At 48.8% G+C, this 15,540-nt stretch overlaps 1 protein-coding gene across 2 annotated transcripts in view; it reads right to left on the bottom strand.

Annotated features, from left to right (window-relative positions):
- Positions 1 to 15,540, bottom strand: part of LOC115464700 (synaptosomal-associated protein 25) — a 161,319-nt gene that overhangs the window by 112,793 nt on the left and 32,986 nt on the right. The window lies entirely within an intron of this gene.

Genomic DNA, 15,540 nt, shown 5'->3' with positions numbered 1-15,540 from the left:
CACTGCTGCATTAGACTGCAATCATTTTCATTTTCCTCTGATTTATAGACCAAATTGATCTAAAACATGGTACCAATTTAACACATTTGTGCAATTTATTTTTTTTAAGTCAGATTTTTGTCTGAGAGGAGCTTTGAATTCCAAGTTTGAAGATAATGCAGCAGCGATTTGTTTTTGCCAAAGGGGTGGTCTGAAGGGGATACTATTTCTGCTGCTGCTGCTGCTCAAAATACTCCCTATATTCCTTTTTACATTTGCTACAACTGGTTTGATGAAAAGCTCTTTTTACATTATATTATCCTTAGACACTGACATATCATCTCCATAGTTCTTGTCCTTGCTCACAATACCCCTTAGTGCACCCCCTATGCAGCAGTGCCATTGTTCACAATACATAGGATTTTACTCACGCCCTTCCTTTTCTCCAATGTGAAAGTACAGAAGTGCTCTCAATATGTCTATATGCAGGCTCCTTTGTCATTGTTTTACTTTTTTAATGTACACTGCAGAAACCACAGTGGTGTGAGCTCAGAAGTCTCCTCTTTTTTACTGATCACATTCTTACTTTCAGAGCTCTGGTCATTGCTCATAGTACCCCCTTGATTATCCCCTTTAGGAAGTCAGCACTGGCTTCACATTATACACATGTGCCCATGAATTTGTGAGCTTGGTGAGTCCCTTAGATATATTAATATCTTTCTTTTACTCTTTCTTAAGTTTTCTAAGAGGGGAGGTCTCTTTCTTTTTGAGTACAATCCTAGTTGTTTTTAGTTTTATTGTTATGGATTAGGTAACACACTGCACACTTCCCTTAAGAATACTTATGCGAGTATAGGGTGCATTTTTGCAGGCGCAGTTACATTTAAAAAAACACATTTTAAAGTATTGTTCTGCAGTAGCTTTTGTAGTTCTGGTTTTAATTAATTAAGAAATAGAGTTTTAGCTTTAGATAAAGTGTTGACTGCTGCTAGTTTCACTGGACATATAAAATTCCTTTTACATTAATTAAAAAAAGCTAAGCCCATTGCTACTGCAGTCATAAAAGATGCAATTTTCAATTATATCTATTTCTGGTCATGTGTTAATATCTGGTCATCCTTTATAATAAAACGCACCTCCAACGTTCTGAAGCTGACTGCATTCCTGCTCTCTGTATCCATCTCCTGAATTGACATCACGTACTTCCGGGTTCGTCACAAGCAGAAGTGACCAACCACACGAGGTTTCTCGGCTTCAGAATGTTGGAGGTGCATTCTATTAAATAGGATTGGTTAGCTGCTTGAAGCACAGCCAGAGCTCAGTGTCCTGCACAGTAATGCTCAGACACCAGAGAGAGAGAGAGGGGGGGCCTAACACCAGAGAGAGGGAGGGAGGGGGGCCTGACACCAGAGAGGGGGGGAGGTATCTCTGTCACACACTCTCTGTCTCTCACACACTCACTCTCTCACAGTCAATGTCTCTCTCTCTCACTCTCACACACTGTCTCTCACACACTCTATGTCTCACACTGTATCACATTCACTCTCTATGTGTCACACAGTCACTCACACACTCTCTTGGTCTCATACACTCAGTCTCACAGAGAGTCTGTGTCTCACACACACTCTCTCTCTCGCACACACTGTATCTGTGTGAAACACACACTCTCTCTCTCTCACAATGTGTCTCACATATGCACTTGCACACACTCTTATTCTCACACACACACACACACACTCTCTCTCTCTCTCTCTCACAGACACACTCGCACCCAGACTCACTCTCTCTCTCACACACACACACACTCGCACATTCACTCTCTCTCTCTCACACAGTCACTCTCACATACACTCTGTCAAACATACACACTCCAAGGAAAACCTTGCTAGCGCCCGTTTCATTTGTGTCAGAAACGGGTCTTTTTTACTAGTGTGTTAATATTAGCATTAGTGCATGTCCATTTTTTTAAACTACTGCAGAAGCTCTTACCACTTCCTATTTAGGAGGTGCATAGGGCTCCCATGTTATAGACATGCTAACCAGTTACCTGGCAGAAATATTAGTATGCTAGATGATTAGAGCATCAATGGCCATTTTTTGCCCCTGATACATCTCCAAAAATACAAAAAAATAAATAGCACATGCTTAGCACACAGATGGCAAAATTAGTAGCGTGTACTGTGTTAGGCCATTCTTGCTGCATTAGGCATGCATTAGCATCTAACATAGCTTAGTAAAGGGGCCCCATAGTCTACAGCAGTGTTTTTCAACCAGTCTCTTTGGTCAGGTGATACCCACAATGAATATGCATAAGAGATATTTGCATGCAGTGCAAAGAGTGCATGCTAATACATCTCATGCATGTCCATTTTGGATAGCCTGAAAATCTGACTGGCCAGGTGGTCCCCGAGGACTAAACCACTGGTCTATTCTAGAGTGATTTTTCTTTGATAGACAAGTAATGATAGCATTATTCTTTATGTAGCAAAAACTTTGTTTATTTTATTCTGGTTACTTCTAGTGAAATCTTTCTTTTTCAATACAAGTTTTGAAAGATGTAGGAAATCTTTGTTGGATCTACTGACTTTAAGCTTACATTTTCGTAACAGAGACTCAGGCATTTATAATTTCCACTTTCTAATTTTTCAATTATATCTTTTTAAATCCTTTAGAATGAGAGGCTTAAGGTTTATGAAAACATATTCCCCCGGATTCTATATATGGCGACTAAAGTTGCACACACAAATCAGTGCGCATAGCAGATTTGCACATGCAACTTAATTGATTAATGAGCCAATCAGCATCAACAAATGACTGCTAACAACCAATTATTAATACTCATTGGCATTAATTGGGAGTTATGCACACATCATATTCTATAACACTAAGCAAGGAACTCCTGTAGCACGTAATTTCAAGGGGGCATGCACAGGGGTGTCCCAGGGGTGTTACCAGAATTTTACACACATTGCTACAGAATAAAAGGCCCGAGAGCTTGTCTCGATGGGCCCTGTTAAACGAGGGCTGGGCCCGTTCGAGACAGCTCTAGTTAGGGGCGAGCGAGGGGGGTCGGAAGCGCCACTTGCATGACGCGTGGAAGGGTTCGCGGTGAGTGGCCAGTTTAAAGCTAGCTGGCTGCTTGGTGGGTTTTTGGGGGGCTGCCATTGGGGGATGGCGGCATGGGGGGCGGGGCTAAAGGGGGGAATAAAAAGAAGGTCCTCCGAGGTTTTCCCTGTTCCTCGGAGGCGGTTTGCCGTGGCAAGCTATACAGTTTTCTAAGAGAGAGCGAGGCTGTATGAGATGGAGAACTTGCAGACTTTACAGCTGCGGTGGCTTAAAGGCACGGTTCCTGCCTGCGCTGAAACTTCAGGGGATCAAATCCCGGGTGGGCAATCAGAAGCATTACAGTCAGGAACACCGTGAGAGAGGAGGTTCAGGGTGTGGAGCTCTCTTTTGACGCCAGCGTGGAGCTCGCTTTTGTGCCGGTGACTCCATAGACGGCGGCCCAGTGCATGTGAGTACCGGGGAGGGGGGGCTGTCTGGACAGCTATAGCTGCAGACGCAGCTTTAAGAATGGGTCAGAAGCAGCAAAAGAAAAGGCAGCACGTGGGCGTAGGCCGCGGGGAGATGCGCAAATGATGGGAGATGCTGTGGGGGGTGGGGCGGGGCTGGCAGGGGAGGCCTCTTTTCCTCAGGAGGGGGATCGCAGGGGAGATGGGGGGAGAGTGTTAGGAGCCCCAGCGACTGGCTCAAGGAGCGGGTGTGGGGTGTTCAGAGTGGGAAAGCTGTGGGGGTGAGCAGGGTGGCGCGGGACACTCCAAGGGCCTCAGTAGAGTTTTTACAGGGGGGTGCTGGGGGAGGGAATCCCATGAAGAGCAGGCAGTGCCACATTAGGGAGGGGTCCGCAGCGGTGGGGGGCCTGGCCCCTTTTCGGGCTGCCTTCCTGGATGGCGCCGGTGGCCCCCCCCCCCCCCCCCCGGGGCTGCTCCCTGGAAGGGCGGGCAGGCTGCGGGAGACCCGAGATGGGGGGTATGGCAGGAGGAGGGGCTCTCACCTGGGAGGCAGGGCAGGGCGACGGGTAGGTCGGTCCTGCTGCTTTCCCTGTTTTATACTCACAGGAACGCAACGACATTGATGCCACTGGAAGAGGTGCGGCAAGTTGGGAAGAGCGAGAGGCAGAGTGCCCTTCGAAGTCCATGGCGGGAGGAGCTGGCAATCAGATAATGGCGGGTCAGGAGCAGACCTTGCTAAGCGCAGAGGATACAACGTGGCAGGATGGAGCGTGAGCAGATGGCCCGGCGGCAGCTGCAGGCATGGCGGTGCCTGGTGCTGCAGCTGCTGGAGACGGTAATAAGGGGGCCCTAGTGGGGGGGCAGGGGGGGTGCGCGGCGCAAGCAGAGAGGGTGGGGGAAGCGGAGTAGGGACTCTTCTTTCACTTCTGTTTCCTCCTCTTCTTCCTCTACATTATCCTCCTCCATTTCTCAGGCAGGGGGTGGGACAAGGCCCGGGGGCCGGGGAGGGGGCCCGCGGACCGCTGGGATCAGTGGCCTGGTCGGAGCTTGGAGAGCAGGTGCCACGTTCATTAGGGAAAAGGATCAGGCACAGGCGGTGTATTGATATATGCCATTTGTTGGAGGGCAGGAAGAAGCGGAAGCGTAATAAAAAGCAGACTAAAGGACCAAGGGAGCACGAGGTCGCAAAGACGAGGGTCAATTGGATGCAATCCTTTTTGCGCCTGATCAGTGTCCGGGGGCGGAGGGACAACAGTCAGTACAGCTTAATGTTGGCATATGCGGATTCCGCGTTGGGCGCGTTCCAGCGCTTTGGGGGTTGGGCGTGGCTAAACTATGATGAAGCCTTCCGGGACAGAATGGAGGTGAACATGTATATGAACTGGGGCACACAGGATATCAACCGGGGTGGTCCACATGGCCCCTCAATACGGGGGTGGGGGCAGGGAACAGGGGTTCACTTCGCCGGGCTTGAGTAAGCCCTTTAGTGCGCGGGGAGGGCAGGGATGGGGGGTCATCTCAGGACCAGCCTTCGAGGTCTGTTGGTGATTTAAAAGAGCAGCCTGCTGTTGCCCGGACTGTAAGTTTTGCCATGCCTGTACCGCGGTCAAATGTCCGAGGGAAGGGGCAAGGGGTGCACCTGCCGTCAACAAGTAGATGGAACGAACGAGCGCTCACGCCGGTAAGGTAGTACGGTGCTGCCGCGGCTCCACCGATGCCTGGGAAAAAAGCGGCAGTGACACTGGAGAAGGGCTTCGCTGAGGGGTTCATTATTCCTTACCAGGGGCGGGTAGTTTCTAATTGGGTTCGGAATGTGGCGTCTGTCTTGAAACTGAAGGGGGTAGTGCGAGGTAAACTGGAAGAGGAGTTACGGTTTGGTAGGGTGGCGGGTCCATTTGTCGACCCCCCTTGTTGCCCCTTTATGCTGTCCCCATTGGCAGTGATCCCAGAAAAGCAGACAGGAAGTTCCGTTTGATACACAACCTGCCCTATCCGCTGGGCGGGTCGGTGAATGCGGGCATTCCCAAGGATTGCTGCTCAGCGCAATACACTTTGTTGATGGGGCGGTGCGACTCTAGCGGCAGTGCAGAGTCGGCGCATAGTGGGCGAAAGTCGATATCGAGGCGGCCTTTAGGTTGCTGCCGGTTCACCCGTCTGTTTTTTCCCGATGCTCGGTTTTCATTTTGAATGTTTTTTACTGCAACCAATGTGTGCCGATGGGCTGTGCGGTGTCATGAGTTTACTTCGAGCATGTAAGCTCCGTCGCGCATGGGGTGACGGTGCAGCAGGCGGGGTTGAACACCTGGGTGCATTATTCGGACGATTTCCGGTTCATAGGGGCCCGCGATAGTGGAGATTGCAGTAGGGTGTTGGGAACCTTCTTGCAATGGGGTTGGGACGCTGATGCACTATCTGGGTGATTTCCTGTTCATTGGGGCCCAGGTTTGCGGTAGGCAGTTGGGTGCCTTTCTACAGGTGGCGGCAGACTTTGGCATACCACTGGCCTCCGACAAGACGGAGGGCCCTGCATTGGTTCTGACATTGGTGGGCATCGAGATAGTCAAGGGGTGCATGGTGACGAGGCTGCCGCAAAAGAAGGTGGTTCAGCTGGAGGAGCAGATCATGGGGGTGTTGCAGGGCAGAACGGCCATGTTGGGAGCCATCCAGTCCTTCACGGTAAGTCTAAAATTTTCTTGTAGAGGCATCCTGATGGGGCGTGCCTTTTCGCGGCATTTAGTGCTGGCGACATCCGAGGTAGTGCAGCCGCACCATCATGTCCGATTATCTGCAGGGGGTGCAGTGATCTGTGGACGTGGCCAGAAGTCCTGTTGGCATTTAATGGTACGTGGGCACTGCAGAGTGCAGTGGGGTCCAATGTGGATTTAGAGCTGTTTACAGATTCGGCGAGAAGCTTGGGTTTGGAGTGTACTGTGCGGGTGCTTGGTGTGCTGCCCCTGGGCGGTCAGCTGGGTTGCGGCGGACTTACGGAGCACATCACCTTTTTGGAATTGTTTCCGGTGGGGTAGCCCGCAAGCTGTGGTGGGACGACTGCGGGATAGGAGCATACTAGGGAGGTGCGACAATCAGTGGGTGATGGAGGTGGTGAGCAAGCAGACGGCCCGGCGTGTGTCAGTGAACTCCCGGATCCGGGAATTTGTGTGGCGCTGTGTGCGTCTGAATGTACACTTTTGGGCTAGACAGGTTCCTGGGCTGGATAATCGGGTAGCTGATGCGCTGTCTCGCTCACAATTTGAGCCTTTCAGGGCCCTAGAACTCGAAGCGGGCTTGGAAGGGCAGCAGAGAACGGAGCAGCGTTGGCGACTCGGAGACCCAAGGTGTGGAAGATGCTGTGGGCCTCGGTAGCACCGACAACTTGGTCTACCTATGTCAGCGGCTATGCCCAAGTGTCTAGCTTACTTTGGAGTGAGGGCTGGTCCAGAGGGCAGGCTACCGATGAGCTGCTCGCCGCATATATCGACAACGCTCAGAATCAAGGGAGATCGAGTAGTGCGGTCAGGCGGCGCTGGCAGGCTTCACATTTTTCAGCAAGGCTTTTGGATGGGGGTCAACCTAGTACCCGTTTCCTAGTGGGCAGTGCCGTAAAAGGTTGGAGCAGAACGGTTCCTCCAATGGAGGATGCACATAGACCGCTCACCCACGGCTGGTTAGTGCGATTGTTGCACGTAGTTGGGGGAGGGGGTGGCTCGGGCGGCTTTTGAAGCCAGACTATTTCGGGCACCGTTGCCCGGGCTTTTATGGGGCTTTTCAGGTGGGGGAGCTGGTGGCGATTACTGCACAAGAATGTACGCATTCAGGACGGCATGTGGTGCATCAAGTTGTGTGGTCTAAAGCAGACCAGAGGAGGGTAGGGCGCAAAATAGGGTCGAGGGGGTTTGAGGTAGGTACTTCTGTCCAGTAGCCTTGTTGACAGACTACTTAGAGGTCGGCCGGGGGCTCTCCCTCATGGATGGTGCACCCCGATGACACGGTATTGACGAGGTACCCATTGGCAGCGGTACTCCGTCTGTGACAGGGAGTGGCGGGGTAGTTCCCGAGCAGTTTGGGACGCATTCCTTCCGCATTGGGGCAGCAACAAGTGCCAGTCAAGCGGGCTTAGGAGCGGACACCATTCGCAGTAGTGGCAGGTGGGCTTCAGGGGCCTATGGGAGGTACATCCGGCCTTCTTGAGAGGTTGGGGTTAGGGGTACAACGTCTTGAACTACGGGCTGCTGGGCCTGTTGACCACACTTGTTGGTTGGTTGTGGCAGGTCAGGGTGTGTATGGAGAGGGGTCTCCAAAACGACCGGGGGGACACCCAATGTGCGGGATTAATTGCGAGGGACCGGGTGCATTTGTCCGAGGTGGACGTGGACTTGTTTGGTGGGATATCCAGGAATGTCTGGGAAACAACTGGGGGGGGGGACTTGGTCTGAGTAAGCCACAGCTTTCTTGGGGGGGGGGGGGGAGAGTCCTTGCGGGAACAAGAACCTCCCCCTGTGGCAAAAAGAAGCAATCAAACCCCGAGCTACGGGAGCTATGGCTCATGGGGCTGAGCCAGGGCTTGACAGGCGGGTCAGATGACCCAGAAGATGTGCGGAGGTCCGCATGGCTTACAGCCCTTGCTGTGATGGCGAGGCCCGGAAGAAGCTGAGAAGTTGCTGCTTTGCTAACATGGCAAGCGGCGGAGGGGGGGGCTAACTGCTGATGTTAAGCCTGGACATATGTAGCTCGGGGCGGGGGGGGGGCATATTGCTTCGTCAAACTAATGAAGTTCGAGCGTGGTACCGGAAGATTGGAGGGTGGCCAATGTAACGCCCATTTTTAAAAAAGGCTCCAGGGGAGATCCGGGAAATTATAGACCGGTGAGTCTGATGTCGGTCCCGGGGAAAATGGTAGAGGCTATTATTAAAAACAAAATTACAGAGCACATCCGAGGACATGGATTACTGAGACCGAGTCAGCACGGCTTTTGTGTGGGGAAATCTTGCCTGACCAATTTACTTCAATTCTTTGAAGGAGTAAACAAACATGTGGACAAAGGGGAGCTGGTTGATATTGTGTATCTGGATTTTCAAAAGGCGTTTGACAAGGTACCTCATGAAAGGCTACAGAGGAAATTGGAGGGTCATGGGATAGGAGGAAATGTCCTATTGTGGATTAAAAACTGGTTGAAGGATAGGAAACAGAGAGTGGGGTTAAATGGGCAGTATTCACAATGGAGAAAGGTAGTTAGTGGGGTTCCTCAGGGGTCTGTGCTAGGACCGCTGCTTTTTAATATATTTATAAATGATTTAGAGATGGGAGTAACTAGCGAGGTAATTAAATTTGCTGATGACACAAAGTTATTCAAAGTCGTTAACTCGCGACAGGATTGTGAAAAATTACAAGAGGACCTTACGAGACTGGGAGACTGGGCGGCTAAATGGTAGATGACGTTTAATGTGAGCAAGTGCAAGGTGATGCATGTGGGGAAAAAAGAACCCGAATTATAGCTACGTCATGCAAGGTTCCACGTTAGGAGTTACGGACCAAGAAAGGGATCTGGGTGTCGTCGTCGATAACACGCTGAAACCTTCTGCTCAAACCTTCTGCTCAGTGTGCTGCTGCGGCTAGGAAAGCGAATAGAATGTTGGGTATTATTAGGAAAGGTATGGAAAACAGGTGTGAGGATGTTATAATGCCATTGTATCGCTCCATGGTGCGACCGCACCTTGAGTATTGTGTTCAATTCTGGTCGCCGCATCTCAAGAAAGATATAGTAGAATTGGAAAAGGCGCAGCGAAGGGCGACTAAAATGATAGCGGGGATGGGACGACTTCCCTATGAAGAAAGGCTAAGGAGGCTAGGGCTATTCAGCTTGGAGAAGAGACGGCTGAGGGGAGACATGATAGAGGTATATAAAATAATGAGTGGAGTGGAACAGGTGGATGTGAAGCGTCTGTTCACGCTTTCCAAAAATACTAGGACTAGGGGGCATGCGATTAAACTACAGTGTAGTAAATTTAAAACAAATTGGAGAAAATTTTTCTTCACCCAAAGTGTAATTAAACTCTGGAATTCATTGCCGGAAAATGTGGTGAAGGCGGTTAGCTTAGCAGAGTTTAAAAAGGGGTTGGACGGTTTCCTAAAGGACAAGTCCATAAACCGCTACTAAATGGACTTGGAAAAATCCAAAATCCCAGGAATAGCATGTATAGAATGTTTGTATGTTTGGGAAGCTTGCCAGATGCCCTTGGCCTGGATTGGCCGCTGTCGTGGACAAGATGCTGGGCTCGATGGACCCTTGGTCTTTTCCCAGTATGGCATTACTTATGTACTTTTATGTACTTAATTAAGTGCATGTTTAATAAACCAAGCTGCGGCCTATGATTCCCCAACTCTGGTGTCGGCGAATTATTGGCGGGGCAGACCAAAAGGGGGAAGGGGGAGGGGGATAGATGGGGTCGAACGGGTCCCAGCTCCAAGGTTTATAAAAGGCCTGGGTGCTTGTCTCGATGGGTCCCATTAAACGAGGGCTGGGCCCGTTCGAGACAGCTCTACTTAGGGGCGAGCGAGGGGGAGGGGGGGTCGGAAGCGTCACATGCATGACGCATGGAAGGGTTCATGGTGAGTGGCCAGTTTAAAGCTAGCTGGCTGCTTGGCGGGTTTTTGGGGGGCTGCCATTGGGGGATGGTGGCGTGGTGGGTGGGGCTAAAGGGGGGAATAAAAAGAAGGTCCTCCAAGGCTCAGGGCATTTTTTCCCTGTTCATCGGAGGCGGTTTGCCCACCTGCCCGCCCTGGCATGGGTATGTGGGTTAGGAGGAAGTTTGTTTGGGAGCAGTTTCTGGTTGTGTTTTTTTCGTTACAGCAGATGGCCTGGGAGTTTGTCGCAGCTGCAAAAAGAAGCAATCAAACCCCGAGCTACGGGAGCTATGACTCATGGGGTCTGAGCCAGGTCTTGACAGGCAGGTCGGGCGACCCAGAAGATGTGCGGAGGTCCGCATGGCTTAGAGCCCTTGCTGTGATGGCGGGGCCCGGAAGAAGCCGAGCAGTTGCCGCTTTGCTAACATGGCGAGCGGCGGGGGGGGGGGGGGGTGCTAACTGCTGATGTTAAGGAGTATAAGATGCTTTTTTTTAATGACGTGGAAGCTTTCTAGTGGAAGTGTCTATAAACCACAGTAACTGATGGAACAGAAAAAGAATGCATTTGTAATTTACAAATTTGCACTTCCACTATTGAATGCCTTTTGACTGCAGAGCTGAAACTCTGCAGAATGAAGAAGTTTTCAGAGCTCAATGGTAAAACATTTTTTCTTAGTTCAGACTTCCAGGCCAGTGTAGAAATACATTACAATTAAACACAGGATACCCAATTTCAATATATTTTTGTGTTTGGCTAGTAGTAGGTTTGAAGTGCAGCCTAAAATTTAAGGCCATTCAGAAATAATTCATTGAATATCTCCTATTGTTCCACAGAAAAAATAATAAGAGGAAAAAAGGAATCCTGCTTTATACAAAAAATAACAAAGAGATAAAAAATAACAAAGAGACTGGTGATACATTACGGACCAACCGTTCTTTCCTTCAGATAAAAAAATTATAGACAACAAATAGGAGACTTAAATCCCTCTGTACACTAAAAATTTGTAAACATTTCATGAGTCAAGATCATCTTAGATGCTAAAGTGGTATTTAAGGTGGCAATGAAAGTCTGGCAACATTAACTAGACTCAGGTGTAAAGCCAATTCGATTTTTCCCCTCTTTTATAGTCACGCTTTCTCTAGTCCAATTTTTCCCTATTTTATGGAGAACCCGATACTTTTAACTGGACTTTTGGAAAGTGACCAGTTATCTTGATTATGAATATTCAGCACATATATAATCACAAAAAATATGCCAGTTTTTTCAGTTCTCCAATACACTAAGGAATTGTTAAAATCCACCTCTTTAAACCTTGAAACATTCTTCCCACCCTATTGAACTCCACTTCAGAGCAGTTCCCTCCCACTTGCTCTCTCACCACAACAGCAGTAATTACTAATGCCCAGGCATGTAAATCTAGCAGCTCTGCTGCCTTTCCTTTGACGCAACTACGCAGAGCAGTCTGGACGTGCGGCAGGATTGCATCCCTGTCAAATTTCAACATTTCTCACTTTTTTTTTACTAGCATGCACCCTAAATAACTGAAGCTTATATCTTTTTTTCAACTTTCAAAAACTGCAGACTTAGCAAATATCTCTGATCCCCTAGATCATGGCTGCATCTGCAATAAATTACCATGATTTAGGCATGCACATAAATGCATGTATGGCAACCTGGGAAAAATAATGCTTACAGTAGCTATAATGGAGCATATATATTATCTTATTGCAGACAAATATATACATGAATATCACGCACATAAACATAAAACAAGATTGTTGCAAATCAGACATTTCTTACATCGAAACAGATTCTGCCATGTTCTAATCCAAAAGAGAAGGTGTACCATTTATGAACATTACTCTGCTAAATATCAAAGCATATTATTTTAATTTAAAAGGACAAAGCATAAAATGTGTAACGAGATGCGCTTTCATGCTAGATTGATCTTGTGGAGCCAGTGGTACGTGGGTGTGAAATAGCGTGCAATAATGGTACAAAATACATTTACAGTAACCAGAAAGACAAGCACATTCTCTCTGCACTAGCTCTGCAGTCCAGCGCTGTCCAAGGTGCTGCTCCTTCTGAAACCGCCCACGAGCGCCTGCCCAGGCTTCACACTGCATACACATCAATCATACTAAGCTGCTCATACAGAAAAAAGGTAACCCCTCTCCCTTCTTCAAATTAAAAAAAAAGCCCTTCTATTTAATTATTAACAGTGTTTCCTCATAAACGCAGTCTTTCTTCCAACTGACTGTACAGAATTTATGCGCCCCTTACCTTGGTTTCTGTGGAGTTCAATTCATTAGAGGCTTTTCATGGAAACTAGACTGTTTAAGGCAACAGATTTGAGGAGACAAGAACAGCCGTGCTTGACCTCTTCCAGTCTTCTTCTTCAATGGAAAAGAGCTGTGCCCTCATCAAAGATGGCCATCCTTTTGACGTCATTCGTTTTCAATACACATCTATCAAGGGGCGTAAGGGATGGGGAGGTAAAGCAAGCTCGGGGAGTTTGAGTCATTCACTGCTGCATTAGACTGCAATCATTTTCATTTTCCTCTGATTTATAGACCAAATTGATCTAAAACATGGTACCAATTTAACACATTTGTGCAATTTATTTTTTTTAAGTCAGATTTTTGTCTGAGAGGAGCTTTGAATTCCAAGTTTGAAGATAATGCAGCAGCGATTTGTTTTTGCCAAAGGGGTGGTCTGAAGGGGATACTATTTCTGCTGCTGCTGCTGCTCAAAATACTCCCTATATTCCTTTTTACATTTGCTACAACTGGTTTGATGAAAAGCTCTTTTTACATTATATTATCCTTAAACACTGACATATCATCTCCATAGTTCTTGTCCTTGCTCACAATACCCCTTAGTGCACCCCCTATGCAGCAGTGCCATTGTTCACAATACATAGGATTTTACTCACGCCCTTCCTTTTCTCCAATGTGAAAGTACAGAAGTGCTCTCAATATGTCTATATGCAGGCTCCTTTGTCATTGTTTTACTTTTTTAATGTACACTGCAGAAACCACAGGGGTGTGAGCTCAGAAGTCTCCTCTTTTTTACTGATCACATTCTTACTTTCAGAGCTCTGGTCATTGCTCATAGTACCCCCTTGATTATCCCCTTTAGGAAGTCAGCACTGGCTTCACATTATACACATGTGCCCATGAATTTGTGAGCTTGGTGAGTCCCTTAGATATATTAATATCTTTCTTTTACTCTTTCTTAAGTTTTCTAAGAGGGGAGGTCTCTTTCTTTTTGAGTACAATCCTAGTTGTTTTTAGTTTTATTGTTATGGATTAGGTAACACACTGCACACTTCCCTTGAGAATACTTATGCGAGTATAGGGTGCATTTTTGCAGGCGCAGTTACATTAAAAAACACACATTTTAAAGTATTGTTCTGCAGTAGCTTTTGTAGTTCTGGTTTTAATTAATTAAGAATTAGAGTTTTAGTTTTAGATAGTGTTGACTGCTGCTAGTTTCACTGGACATATAAAATTCCTTTTACATTAATTAAAAAAAGCTAAGCCCATTGCTACTGCAGTCATAAAAGATGCAATTTTCAATTATATCTATTTCTGGTCATGTGTTAATATCTGGTCATCCTTTTTAATAAAACGCACCTCCAACGTTCTGAAGCTGACTGCATGGCTGAGGCATTCCTGCTCTCTGTATCCATCTCCTGACTTGACATCACGTACGTCCGGGTTCGTCACAAGCAGAAGTGACCAACCACACAAGGTTTCTCAGCTTCAGAATGTTGGAGGTGCATTCTATTAAATAGGATTGGTCAGCTCCTTGAAGCACAGCCAGAGCTCAGTGTCCTGCACAGGAATGCTCAGACACCAGAGAGAAAGAGGGGGGGGGGGGCTGACACCAGAGAGAGGGAGGGAGGGGGGCCTGACACCAGAGAGGGGGGGAGGTATCTCTGTCACACACACACTCTCTGTCTCTCACACACTCTCTCTCTCTCTCACAGACAATGTCTCTCTCTCTCTCTCTCTCTCTCACTCGGCCAACTATCCCCCTTCCCCCCTTTTGGCCTGCTCCGCCAATAATTCGCCGACACCAGAGTTGGGTAATCATAGGCTGCAGCTTGCTTTATTAACCATGCACTTAATTAACTTCATTAGTTTGACGAAGCAATATGCCCCCCCCCCCCCCGCCCCGAGCTACATATGTCTAGGCTTAACATCAGCAGTTAGCCCCCCCCCCCGCCGCTCGCCATGTTAGCATAGCGGCAATTTCTCGGCTTCTTCCGGGCCCCGCCATCACAGCAAGGGCTCTAAGCCATGCGGACCTCCGCACATCTTCTGGGTCGCCCGACCCGCCTGTCAAGCCCTGGCTCAGCCCCCATTAGCCATAGCTCCCGTAGCTCGGGGTTTGATTGCTTCTTTTTGCCACAGGGGGAGGTCCTTGTTCCCGCAAGGACTTCCCCCCCCCAAGAAAGCTGCGGCCTACTCAGACCCTGTCCCCCCCCCCAGTTGTTTTCCAGACATTCCTGGATATCCCACCAAACAAGTCCACGCCCACCTCGGACAAATGCACCCGGTCCCTCGCAATTAATCCCGCACATTGGGTGTCCCCCCAGTCGTTTTGGAGACACCCCCCCATCCACACCCTGACCTGCCACAACCAACCAACAAGTGTGGTCAACAGGCCCAGCAGCCCATAGTTCAAGACGTTATACCCCTAACCCCAACCTCTCAAGAAGGCCGGATGTACCTCCCATAGGCCCCCGAAGCCCACCTGCCACTACTGCGAATGGTGTCCACTCCTAAGCCCACTTGACTGGCACTTGTTGCCGCCCCAATGCGGAAGGAATGCATCCCAAACTCCTCGGGATCTCCCCCGCCACTCCCTGTCACAGACGGAGTACCGCTGCCAATGGGTACCTCGTCAATACCGCGCCGTCGGTGTGCACAAACCATGAGGGAGAGTCCCCGGGCCGACCTCTAAGTAGTCTGTCAACAAGGCTACTGGATAGAAGTCCCTACCTTGAACCTCCTCGACCCTATTGTGCGCCCTACCCTCCTCTGGTCTGCTTTAGACCGCACAACTTGATGCCGTCCTGAATGCGTACATTCTTGTGCAGTAATCGTCACCAGCTCCCCCACCTGAAAAGCCCCATAAAAGCCTGGGCAACGGTGCCCAAAATACTCTGGCTTTGAAAGCCACCCGAGCCACCCCACCACCCCAACTTTGTGCAACAATCGCACTAACCAGCCGTGGGTGAGCGGCCTACACGCATCCTCCATTGAAGGAACCGTTCTGCTCCAACCTTTTACGGCACTGCCCACTAGGAAATGGGTACTAGGTTGACCCCCATCCGAAAGCCTTGCTGAAAAACGTGAAGCCCGACTGCACTACTCAATCTCCCTTGACTCTGAGCGTTGTCGATGTATGCGGTGA

Source organism: Microcaecilia unicolor, chromosome 3 (assembly GCF_901765095.1).
Source record: "Microcaecilia unicolor chromosome 3, aMicUni1.1, whole genome shotgun sequence".
NCBI lineage: Eukaryota > Metazoa > Chordata > Amphibia > Gymnophiona > Siphonopidae > Microcaecilia > Microcaecilia unicolor.
Note: the sequence above shows the minus strand (reverse complement) of the source record. Positions and strands in the feature narration are given on the sequence as shown.